Raw genomic sequence first — 13,458 nt, 5'->3', positions numbered from 1 at the left:
TATATTAAAAAAATTAAATTTCAGAATAAAAACGAAATTTAACAAATTCTTTTTTTTCCTGACCTGATTTTGTCGGAAAGTTAACACTGACCTGACAATTTTTTCGCGGAAGAACATTTTACTGAAAATGGCACAACTCTATCGAAAAATCGATTTCAAACTGTCAAGGTTGTAATGTTAACTTTCTACTTTCTAGAATATATGTTTTTTAAAAAAAATATGAAAACTAAATTACATGCAAAAAAAATCATTTTTGTTGGAGCAATAAAAAAAAATTCTCATTTTCACAATTTTTCGGTGATTTGATAAAAAAAAAATTTCTCTAATTTAATTCAAAAATTTATTTTAAATCAAAAGAATTGTTTGTAATTAAAATAAATTTTCCGCGATTAAAAATTTAAATTTAAATGCTTAAACATTGAGAATTTTTTTTTATTTCAAAGTTCTTTTTCATTCAAAGAAAAAAAAATTATTTGAAACACATGAAACAAATGAAAGAAAAAAGATTATTTTAAAAAACACAAATAAAAATTTAAAAATAATAATAATCAATAATTTATTATTATTAAAGTAATATATCCATAAATAATAAACAATTTATGGATTATTTTGCTATAAAATTTTTTTTATACTCAAGAGAAAAATGATTGTTATAATTATTATTTTTATTATAGAAATTATTGAAGAAATTTATAATTATAAATATTATTATAAAAATAATTATTATTATTAAAATTATTATTACTATTAGAATAATGATAAAAAAAATTATTTTTTATGAAATTTCATTGCAATAAACATTTACTTGATGAGAGCAATAAATATAAAAGTAAATTGGCAAATAATGTTAATCTAATATAATTAGTAAGTAAATCGCAATAGATAGTTATTATTATTATGAACTAGGAAACTCATATATTCTCATAAGGTGTGAAATGAAAAATAATGAACGAGTATAATAAAAAGTGTGTCTGAATGTATAAATTAATTATATATTAAAAAAAAAAAAAAAGTTGCAATGTCATAATTATATTATCAACCCAATTTGAAGAATCGAAAGATCTTCTTTATGGGAGAGAACTCGTTTGGAGAGTCAACAACTCGAATCGATCTACTTACAAACTAGAAGTAGGTACTACTTGCAAGTGCCCTCGAATCACATTCGAGTCTTTCAATTGAGTTTCGTATAAGTATATACATATATATATGTATTTCTGAAAACATAATAATGTATGACTCGTTTGCGATGTCTCTCCTATTATCACCACTTCACATTATATACCACATCATTCTGACAACTTTACATTGTTGGGTATTCAACATCACGTGCACACTGTTAATTAGTGTACGTGAAAGTATACGTACATTCAAATACAATTAAACGTCTCACACAAATATATATCATATATATCTTGTATGTTCTTCAATGTACAAACATTTTTTATAAAGTCTCACAATTTCTTTTTTTTGTTTCGTTTTATACATTTTTCTTTGATGATGTGATAAGAATTCTCGATTCCAAAAGAATTAATAAGTGTTTTTTTTATGATTATATAGTAGTTAATTTATATTTACCTCAATTAATTAAAACTAATTAAATTTTTTTTACTTTTTTCTTTATTGCACAAATGAAATAATTATTAATTTTTTTAAATTATTTTTTTGGTGAAATTATTTTTAACTCTTTTAACAAGATAATTTAGTCGCAATGTATATATACTTATTATTTTTTTTAAGTTTCCAAGTATTTATATTTGCGGAAATATAACAACTTTATGAAAAATTGACTAGCTGCGCAGTACTGGCTCGGTATTGTTACCAGTACTGCGCCAATAGTGAACTGCGTCAATTTTTGGTAGGAAATAATAAAAATTGAACTAACAAATTTTCTTTATCACTTTAAAAATTATTATAATTTATAATGTATTTTTATTTTATGTTTTGTAACTTTAATTTCAAAATATATTATTTCAATTTACTAAAGTTGAAGTTGACAGACACTAAAAAAAAAATTTGATTCCAATAATCGGTTACTAGATTATACATATTATTAAATAAATAGGTATTTAAAGTGAATAATTTTTATTTGCATCAAATAGACTGCATACGAACCAATAAATTTTGTATATTCGAAACAAATATACTATTTAATTAAGGGGGGAACACCAGTTGTAACTTTCGAAAAATCAATTTTTTTTTTTGTGCATTTTCTTAAAGTACACATATTTAGAAATGTGTCTGTAAATTTCAAAGTTGATCCGGTGAAAAATAAATGAGATATACAGAACACTGCATCGGCGCGTCCCGTGGCTTCATACAAGGTGGCCAGCCATAACTGACCCTAACGACAGATGGCCTTTTCCTATGATTTAGAAACGGCAACCACTGCGGAAGAGTTATTATATGGTCCAAGAATCGATGACTCTTTGTAACTTGGAAACAAAATTTCTTCTGAACAAAAAAAAGTAAGTTGAAACTTTGAATGCGTTTTTCTCAAAATGACATTTTCCAAGTCGGTGACCACGATTACTCGAATACCATTAAACCGATTTATTTAAAATTTAGTGTGCTTCATTTACACATATAAGTCTAGTTCGTGATCGAAGGATTTTTTTTTTTATGCAAAACTTTTTTTTATATAGCTGAAAATCGACCGTATTTTTTTAACGAAAATCATACTTTTGACTTTGACAGGTCGCCATTTTGTCAAATTTTTTTTTTTTTTTAAATCCTTCGATCACGAACTAGATAATCTTATAATAAATGTAAATCAATTTCATTTTTGTATTTCAGACGAAGTATACTTGCAGAATGCTGGTCACCGCAATTCGCCTTTTTTCTTAAGACGCCACTTCAATGGCTCATATCTCCAAAAGTTTTTGTTAAAAAAATTTTTTTTTTCTTTTAAATTACAGCTTTTTACATGTACTTTTAACTAATAAATAGTATTCTTTAAAAAGATTCATTGTTCTTTTGGAAAATATTCTTGAAAAAAGCATTATTTTTTGAGTTACAACTGGTGTTCCCCCCTTAACTCAAATAAATAATATGTGACGCGAGAAGGGACTTTAAGTCAAAAAAAATTTTAGGTTATGTTTGTGATTTTTGAAGTGAAAATACTCACATATAATCAATTTTTAATATAAAACATTTATGTCTAATACTTCATTGTATTCAAAAAATTCAATAAAAACTAATTTTCATTTTACCTAATAAAACAAAAACATTTTATCAAAAGGTAAAACCATCACTATAAACATAACCTAAAAATTTTTTGACGTAAGACCCCTTTTCTTTTAGAGCGTCACCGAGGGGGAATTTACTAGTTAAAAACGTGTACACTTGACTACCGGTATTACACCTCATTTTACCCTTATTACTAAGTATTACACGTTATTACAGAGTATTACACATTGTTACAGAGATATTACAGAGTTTTTTGTGTTATTACAGCACTGTAATAACGCATTCACGAAGTAGTATAAGGAGACGTAACGCCCATAGTAGATTGTGGTGAAAGTGAGCCCCAAAATCGTGTCCTAGAGTTTACGCATTTTTCTAATAATGCGATGAGGACGCCGCGCGTGGAGAAATAGAGAATTAAAATTTATCACGTGCTCGCATGTGCTGACAAATTGTCTTGAACCGGTGTTTCGCGCTTGCACTTTGTGCTTTGTTAATGTATATATAGAGAACTGAAAAAAAGATTATCTTTTTAAAACTAAATTAATAAATAAAAGAAAATTTTACTCTGATTAAGTCATTTTTATACTTTTTTATGTAACAGCACAGATAGCGAGGAATTAATAAAATTGTACAGTATACAGTATACAAGTATTATAAGTACATTTGTTATATAAAAAACGTTAATCTTTAACATTTCTTTGATTATTCTAATTCGTCAACAGCTTTTAATAATGAAATTAAGTCATCCACAGATTCGATTCTCACAAACCTTGAAAAAGGATGAATTTTTTTATTTATAATAATTTTAATACTTAAATCGCTATACAAAAAAACTCTTTTTATTACACTCGCCTTATCATCATTCTCTAATTTCAAAAAAGCAAGGAAAGATTCATTTCCTTTAATGTAGCACCACTTTTCTGATGGCAATTCTGTCATACTTAAATTGGTTTTGCAAGTTGTAAAATTGAATGTTGTAAAATCCATATTTGGCTTCAGCAACTACATTCTATATTTATTATTTTATTCTCCAAATATTTAATGAATAACCTAAAATAAAGTAATATTTATGATAAATGTTGTAATTTTAATCTTCAAAACATAAGTTATTTATTAAATTCTTAATGAAAAACGTACCTTTCATTTACTTTCACTAATATTTAATATTTCACAATATTTATTTTATTATTTATTTATTACACAATATTTTATCAAAACCACTTCGTGATCAAAACACTTTTGCTTTCAACTACAGTTGTTTACGCGATAGCAGACGACATATTTTGATTCCGATTTATCTCAGTAGAGGCGCTACAAGAGCATTATTCGAAAACCTTAGTAACTCTAGGACACGCATTTGGGGTTGCTTTGAATGCATGGCGTTACGTCTCCTTATACTACTTCGTGAACGCATATTATTACACGTTATTACACAGTATTACAGGAAGAGTGTACACTTGACTACCTGAGTAAATTCCACCTCGAGCGTCACACATTCAAAAATATTCTTCTGAATAAAAAATAAATAAACAAATTAAAATTTTTGCTTACTCGTTATAAACATAAAAACGGACAGAAATAATGAAAATGCACTTTTGAAATTTCACCGAATGGAAATGATTAAAGGTATATATGCGCTATATATATATGACTAAAGAAGGTCGCAGCTATACTAATTTAATTAGCACAAGACATAATTTTACATGTTTTCAGATTGAAAACACATCAGCAAAAGTGAACAAAAACTCGGTAGAACAGTCTCATTAACAAGCACGTCTCTCTTTCCATATATAAAACTGAAGCTAATTTCCTGTTTCGATGAGAGGCAATTTCGATTCTTCTCAAACGCGCTCAGCTCTGCCCCCTTTAATTCAATTAACTAACGGATTTAGTGAAACCTTTCTGGTGGACAGTAAAAAACAAAAAAAAAAGAAAAAAAAACGCGAACCAAAAAAAAGTCAAACGAAAAAAAATAATAATGAATATGTAAGTACATCGAAGGAAACAGGTTCCTGCGTTTTCCGGGGCCATCGATGACACTCCTCTTTGCTACACTGATATATATATATATATATATATATATATATATTCGACCTGAAGCTAATCGCATCGAGCGAACTTGTTGGAATTAATTGGTCCAGCCAATTAACGCGCTTGGCTCAAATGGGGCCCACAAGAGATGCAGGCAATGAAATCTCATGAATGGCGCATCCGCAGCGTAGGAAGAGATATCCTGACCGTGCTCCTTCAATTAATTTCAATTCGCAGCTTCTTAAAGAAAAAAAAAAGAAAACGAAAAAGAAGTAAAATTAAAAAACAAAAAAAAAATATCAAAAGGGTGCAAAAAAAAATTCCAGAGACTCATAAACTCAAAGTGAATTAATTATATAAGAATAATAACAGTCGATATCAGTACATATATACGATTTGAATAATTCGACTTTATATAAACTCTTTCATATATTTCGTATAGATATTATTATTTTATACATAATGAAAGTTGCATAATAATTTTACAATTATTGTATTCAGAGGGTATATATATATATATAAAGTATTGCTTATCTGCTTGCTATATTAGGATAGAAGAATTAATTACTAACCTTCAAAGTTGGCAAACAATTTGCATTCAAAGTATATGACTTCTTGTGCCTTCGTTTGCACACTTTCATTGAATTCTATTTCAAGAATTTAATAGGCTAATAATAATTAATGCACTTTATGGAAGAGGAGCTGCATTTAGCCGCATAAATATTTCTCACGTGTATAAATAAGTAATGACTTTAATTAATTACACAGGCCTGCAAGGGTGAGTTTCTAGAATGGCTGTACTTGTTTCTTGTAGTTTTTTATGTGCTGAAAACGAATCTGACCTTCAAAATGCTCCATCACGTCAGGATTTTTGGCAAATGAAGCTTAAAAGGTCAAAAAATGGCCATTTTAGCCATTTTTGATAATTTTTTTTGGGATAGAAAATTTTTTTTTTTAATTTTCGACGAAAAGGTCGCATAGTACAACTCTTTAGCTTTAAAACCCATTTTTAAAAATTATTGTACGATTTTTTAAAAAAAAGTTATGACATTTTGAAATTAACAGTTTCAGTTACGCCAATAGACGTTATACCCAACGATTCTTTAGACAGTTCTTGGGAAAAATATTTTCTAAAAAATCTTGTTTCTACCTTAGTGCCTTGAAATTTGTTACTCGGGGGTTTTCGGGGTCGCTCATTACGAATCTGAAGTCGGATTTTAAAAATTAAAAATGGCGGATCCAATATGGCGGACAAATTTTATAAAAATAATCGGATTTGCTTGAAACTCGTTACTCGGGGGTTTTCGGGGTCGCTGATTACGAATCCAAGGTCCGTTTTTAAAAATTCAAAATGGCGGATCCAATAGTTCTCCCTTTACTGGTTGGATCGTTAATTGTGCTTAACTTCACTGGTGCGACATTTAACTACTTATATGTATCTTTTATTCTTACTTTAACTTATCTCATCATCTTTCAATGTTACTTTTGGAGGTCGTATTTTTATCTTCTTCCCAGTTTGTCCTCTGTTTTCACGTTAAATAGTTTAATCTTTTTTTCCAGCCTTAACTGGTTCAAAAACCTCAGAGAAACGAAATTCTATTAAAATTCTTTCAAAAATGTAGGCCATTTAGGATCGGGCATTTTGAATTTTTTAAAACTAACAATAGATTTTGTATAAGTGACACCGAAAACCCTCGAGTAACGAGTTTCAAGCAAATCCGATTATTTTTATAAAATTTGTCCGCCATATTGGATCCGCCATTTTGAATTTTTAAAAACGGACCTTGGATTCGTAATCAGCGACCCCGAAAACCCCCGAGTAACGAGTTTCAAGCAAATCCGATCATTTTTGTAAAATTTGTCCGCCATATTGGATCCGCCATTTTGAATTTTTAAAATCCGACTTCAGATTCGTAATCAGCGACCCCGAAAACCCCCGAGTAACAAATTTCAAGGCACTAAGGTAGAAACAAGATTTTTTAGAAAATATTTTTCCCAAGAACTGTCTAAAGAATCGTTGGGTATAACGTCTATTGGCGTAACTGAAACTGTTAATTTCAAAATGTCATAACTTTTTTTTAAAAAATCGTACAATAATTTTTAAAAATGGGTTTTAAAGCTAAAGAGTTGTACTATGCGACCTTTTCGTCGAAAATTAAAAAAAAAAATTTTCTATCCCAAAAAAAATTATCAAAAATGGCTAAAATGGCCATTTTTTGACCTTTTAAGCTTCATTTGCCAAAAATCCTGACGTGATGGAGCATTTTGAAGGTCAGATTCGTTTTCAGCGCATAAAAAACTACAAGAAACAAGTACAGCCATTCTAGAAACTGGAGAAAGTTAAATTTTGCAGGCCTGTGTTATTATAACTGATGAAATCTCATTTTAATATAACTGTTTTAATTCTGGATTTTTTTTTATTTACTTTTTCTTTTACTTACTTACTTTCTTACTACCGTTTTTTATATCTATATTTATATATATTTATATAAAACCTTTATAATGGGATAATTAAGAAAAAATTCTTCAATTTATTGAAGATATTTATCATTAGAAAATAATTTTTTTTTTAAGTTTCTTCTATGTACAAAATTGATTTTTGTATATTGTAGTAGAAAAAGATAGGTTTAGTCAGACAGGAGTTTTTCTAATTCTTGTAATTTTGTATATCTGCGAGAAGAAACAGTTTTAACCGGGATACTTTGAAAGCTTATATCTTTAGCTAAAATTGTTGAAAATCAGTAGATTTTTTTTGTAATTGATATAGGAAAGTTTTTCAGGAACATAAAAAATATAGTTTTATTGATACAAAATTAAATTTTTTAAAAAATATTTAAAAATAAACAATGAACTATTTTCAAAGAAGGCCCCCAATTTTAAAAAACACATGGGCGATTTGTACCCAGTCTGTACCTTAAGGGTAGGTCAAAATCAATGCAATTTTTACATAATATATCTTCAATGGGAAAATCGCAGCGATCATCATTAAAAAAAAAAATCTCGTCAGGGTTCGACATTATACTCAGGGTTGGACACTTTGTGAAAATCGAAGCGAATTATGGGTAAAAAAATAAAATAACATTTATAACTTTACTGAAAACGTTTTTTATCTTTATTTCTTCAGTTTTACATTATTATTATTATTTTTAATTGACAATTAATATTATTTATAACGTTACTGAAAACAATTTTTAGGTTAATTTTTTTCATTTTTAACGTTATTATTATTTTTCTAATATCTTTGGCAGAATATGTGCTGTGTGTGTGCGTCAATGTTTATTTGTATATTTATTTATAAATTGTGTCAAAATCATAATTAACAAAGTGTCCAACCCTGAGTGTATAAACTGTCTAACCCTAAGTAGAAGTAACATTTTCGAATTGTGCTAACCATAACCAGACATGTTTCGCGATTCGATTTTACACTTCATTTTTTCTTCAATCATGAACCCCACAATACATGCAATAAATTTACATTGCCGATTTCTTGTTTCTTTATTCATTTTTTATGTTTAATCACATCGCTCACAAAACTTTTTTCGTTACTACAAATGCACCGACGTCACAGCAGACGCTACTTTTGAATTTTTGATCCTCCAAAACACTCCAAAAATGTAATGGCACAAAAAGTTAGGTTTCACTACGAGAAGCTTCGCCACGTCCGTGCATAGATGGAGCTAGTGTTCTTATTTTAAGAAAAGCGAAGTGTCCAACCTTGAGTATATTCCCCTATAATTATAATTATCAATTATAATTTACTATAATTAATAATAATTAATTAATTACTTTTAATTCAATTAATACAATTACATTTTCGTTAAATGTTCTCTCTAAATCTGAATTAGAAGTTTTCTATACTTATGAAAGAGTGCGGATTCGTTTACCAATTGAATTAGTAACAGTTTTGTCTCTTTTTTAGTAGAAAACTACTAATTCATGAAGTAAATCAGCTTACTAATTTAAAATATTAAAAAATACGATTTACTTCATGAATTAGTAATTTTCTACTAAAAAAGAGACAAAACTGTTACTAATTCAATTGGTAAACGAATCCGCACTCTTTCATTAGTATAGAAAACTACTAATTCAGGTTTAGAGAGTTAATAACTTAACATCTACGGCTACGCAATACATTTTTTGGGCTCTCAAAAATGGCGAGCAATATATATTTAAATATTAATTGATTTCCGTAAACAAGAAAAAGCTTAGCGCTAAATATTTAATTTAAATGTTCATTCAACTTTCCATCCCTAAAACTTAACGAATATGTAATTTTACATGTTCAGTCAACTTTCGCTCTAAACATTTAATTATAGCGGACATTTTAATATTCAATCAATCTTTTCTGAACTTTGCGATTCAATATTACCATAAGTTAACTTTTAAGCCATCAATGAATCTTCAGGAAATTTTCAATGCTGTGTGAAGATATCAGTAGTAAAAGACAGTTTAAGCCAGACTGAAATAAAATAAAATTTTGTAACTTTTGAAAAATCTTGCAATATTTTTTAACTAAGTTGTAAAAGATAGATTTATAGTCAGATATATAGAAGTTTTTTCTATATAGGAAAAACTTATCTTCATTTTTGTTGCTTCTCAAAATAAGTAACGTACGCGACTCAATTTGAGTCTCAGGTTTTTTAAGTGTATCATCCTGCATTTTTGTAATTTAATTTAAGTAAACTGAAAATTTTGAAATTCCTGTAATTTTTGTTTCAGTAGTAATAGTTTATAATTTTCGAATTTATAAAAAAAAACACTTTGAGAAAAACCAAATATTTCAGTATTTAAAGGATATTATTTTTTTAATGGAGCACAAATAATGATTATATATAATACGAAGGGATCATTTTGAGTCCTTAATTATTGTTTTTTTTTTTTTTTTTTTTTGATAGATCACTCTTAAGACTATAATTATATGATAATGAAGAAAAATGTGAAAATGAGCTACTAGTTTGAAATACAAGATAATTGAAGAATGTGTATAGTAATTAAGACATTAGACACACAAGTATTTTGAGTGGTGTCTTGAAATGCCATTGGTGAGTATGGTTAAAGCAACGAAGCTCAACCGGCGGTTTATAAACGTCATTACGAGGGACAGTGATTACATTAGTAGGATATGCTATGGGATGCTTGGCAAAAGGATGCAGGTGTGGGTTGGGATACGCAGGACGAGCTCTCTTGAAATGCTCAAGCCGGTTCAAGAAGTGAAGCTGGGTTTTAACGATCGGTCATTAAGCCGAGTAGAAAATTGAGACGTCCACCATCTCTTTCTCTCTCTCTCTATCTCTCTCCGTTAGCTCATAACCAATTGAGCACGGGAAGCCTTAACGTGTCTTGTGCATTATCTCCCGGGCGCGGCAACGGTTGTTATTATAAATGGACATACCACCTTTTCCATAAACCCTTATCTACTAACCATTCTCCAATTAATACTTAATGAATTATAATTTATTCCAATTACAATCACAGTTACTGAGAAAAGAATAATATCTTATTCAAAGTGAAGACACAATTTTTATTTAATAAAAATTCTTATCTTTAGCTGAAAATTATTCTATTTTAATTTCTATTTATTTTAACTTCCCCCCCCCCTCTCTCTCTCTCTGCAGCAAAGAAAAGAAATTATTTTGCAATGCAATTTTTATATGAGAGATTCTTTTTCAATCGCCCCAGCCCAAAAAGTCAATGTTCTGGGATTGGCTTCATACTTTGGTAAATTGTTCTCCTATATGATAGTAATAAATCCCTAAAATATAAACTCATTAAAAAAATATTTGTAGAAAGTAGAGGGGGTTGAAGTTTTGACGTTAAGGGTAACATTGTCATTTTCAAATCCGTTTAACTATGACAAAAGTTAATGGATTTTAATTTATCTATAATGAATTTTAATGCATTTTTCACGTACTTTTCAAAAATGTATACAAAATTTAAAAAAAAAAATTTTTGACCCCTTTTTTCAAAATCAACCCTTATTTTTCGATTTTCACCCCTTCGGGTATTTTTTTTTTTTTTTTTTATTTTCATTGGAAAGCTGAGGTTTTTTCCCATGAGCTATGTAAATATGAAAATGGGACAACAATAATTTTGTGAGAAACAGAATATTAATGTAGGCGGTGCCGATAACTGGTATACCTAAAGATCATCTTCGAGGATTTAGGTAGGCACCGCCTGCTTTAATATTCTGTTTCTCACAAAATTATTGTTGTTCCATTTTCATATTTATATAGCTCATGGGAAAAAACCTCAGCTTTCCAATGAAAATAAAAAAAAAAAAAAAAATACCCGAAGGGGTGAAAATCGAAAAATAAGGGTTGATTTTGAAAAAAAGGGGTCAAAAATTTTTTTTTTTAAATTTTGTATACATTTTTGAAAAGTACGTGAAAAATGCATTAAAATTCATTATAGATAAATTAAAATCCATTAACTTTTGTCATAGTTATACGGATTTGAAAATGACAATGTTAGCCTTAACGTCAAAACTTCAACCCCCTCTACTTTCTACAAATATTTTTTTAATGAGTTTATATTTTAGGGATTTATTACTATCATATAGGAGAACAATTTACCAAAGTATGAAGCCAATCCCAGAACATTGACTTTTTGGGCTGGGGCGATTGAAAAAGAATCTCTCATATAAATATTACTTTTATGCCACAGTAAACTTGGTTTTATCTTTTTCTATTGCAACGTTTTGATGCACATAAGTTATATATCAAAAAGAGATCGTTTTGTGTATCAGTTTTAGAAATGATACACGAAACAGTCTCATTTTTTGATGCTAAAAATTTAATCAATTTATATCAATCATGGCCGAATTGAATCGACTCAAAATTAAAGGAATTTTTTCAGATATTTTGGTAATAGTACAATTGCGGAGACCATTTCACTATTTAATTTGAAAATGAAAATAACAGAAAATCAAAGACAATGTGCAATTCGATAATTAAAAAGTGACAGCTTATAAACATAACCTAAAATGCATGAGAAAAAATTTGTCGATAAAATCAATATTGCCGAGCTTTTTAGAAGGTAGATGGCAGCACTTATCTATTTTCTTTCTTTAAATTTTTTCTGAATCGTTTTTATAAAAAGCAAAACTGCCATCTACCTTCTAAAAAGCTCGGCTATATTGATTTTATCGACAAATTTTTTTTCATGCATTTTAGGTTATGTTTATAAGCTGTCACTTTTTAATTATCGAATTGCACATTGTCTTTGATTTTCTGTTATTTTCATTTTCAAATTAAATAGTGAAATGGTCTCCGCAATTGTACTATTACCAAAATATCTGAAAAAAATTCGTTTAATTTTGAGTCGATTCAATGCGGCCATGATTGCATGATATAAATTGATTAAATTTTTTGCATCAAAAAATGAGACCACAAAAGAAAATAATACACAAAACGATCTCTTTTTGATATAACTTATGTGCATCAAAACGTTGCAAAGATTTGATGCAATTTTTGGTCTCAATTTGATACTTTTAGGAAAACTGTGTGCACCTTGATTATTATTCAAGAAATTATCATTAAAATTTGCAATTTTTTCATTTAATTTAATTTATTTCTTTATACAGGGTTGAAATTGAAATGACCTAATTCAGGTCATTTAGGACAAATTTAAGGTCATCACTGAATATTCCCCTTAAAGCACAACAACTTTTGACTGAAACATGTTTTTGTAAAATTAATTAGTTTAAAGTTATTTCCCCAAATACAATAATAATTAAATGACCTATTTGTCCTAAATAGGTCGATCTAGCGAAAAAAAGTGCATCAACGATTTCGACGTGGAATTTCCTGCTCTATCGATTTCCGGCATAAAAAGTAGGTGGTTACATTTTAAAAAAATCAATTGACCTTGAAATGACCTAAATTAGGTCATTTAGGTCAAATTCAAGTTTACCACTGGATGTCCCCCTCTGAGCACAATAGCTTTTGTCAAAAACATTTTTTTGTAAAATCAACTGATTAAAATTTATTTCGCCTGATAGATTAAAATGAGACACCCTGTATATATAATTTTGTGGCTATATAGAATTGAATGATTTAATTTTTACTATAGTAATCTATTAAACTTTAAAAATTATTTTCTTAAAAAATATTGTACTAAATAAATTCTTGAAACCCTCTTGACAAAAGTTTCGGATTGATGTTTTATCAGTTTTGGTATGTATTAGTCTGAAGCATTTCGAAATTTTTTTCAAAGCCAATCTAAATTTCTATGAAAAAATTC

General features: G+C 28.3%; 1 long non-coding RNA gene across 1 annotated transcript; it reads left to right on the top strand.

Moving 5' to 3' along the window:
• The first annotated feature begins 2,161 nt into the window (after positions 1–2,161).
• LOC127277987 (uncharacterized) lies at positions 2,162–2,959 on the top strand. Its single transcript, XR_007842438.1, has 2 exons — positions 2,162–2,465; positions 2,794–2,959. It is a non-coding gene; the product is annotated as an uncharacterized LOC127277987 (long non-coding RNA).
• Positions 2,960–13,458: the final 10,499 nt, after the last annotated feature.

This window comes from Leptopilina boulardi, unplaced genomic scaffold, assembly GCF_019393585.1.
Source record: "Leptopilina boulardi isolate dan_hultmark-lab unplaced genomic scaffold, ZJU_Lbou_2.1 LbouV2_193, whole genome shotgun sequence".
NCBI classification, from domain to species: domain Eukaryota; kingdom Metazoa; phylum Arthropoda; class Insecta; order Hymenoptera; family Figitidae; genus Leptopilina; species Leptopilina boulardi.
This window is presented reverse-complemented; position numbering and strand designations above follow the sequence as displayed.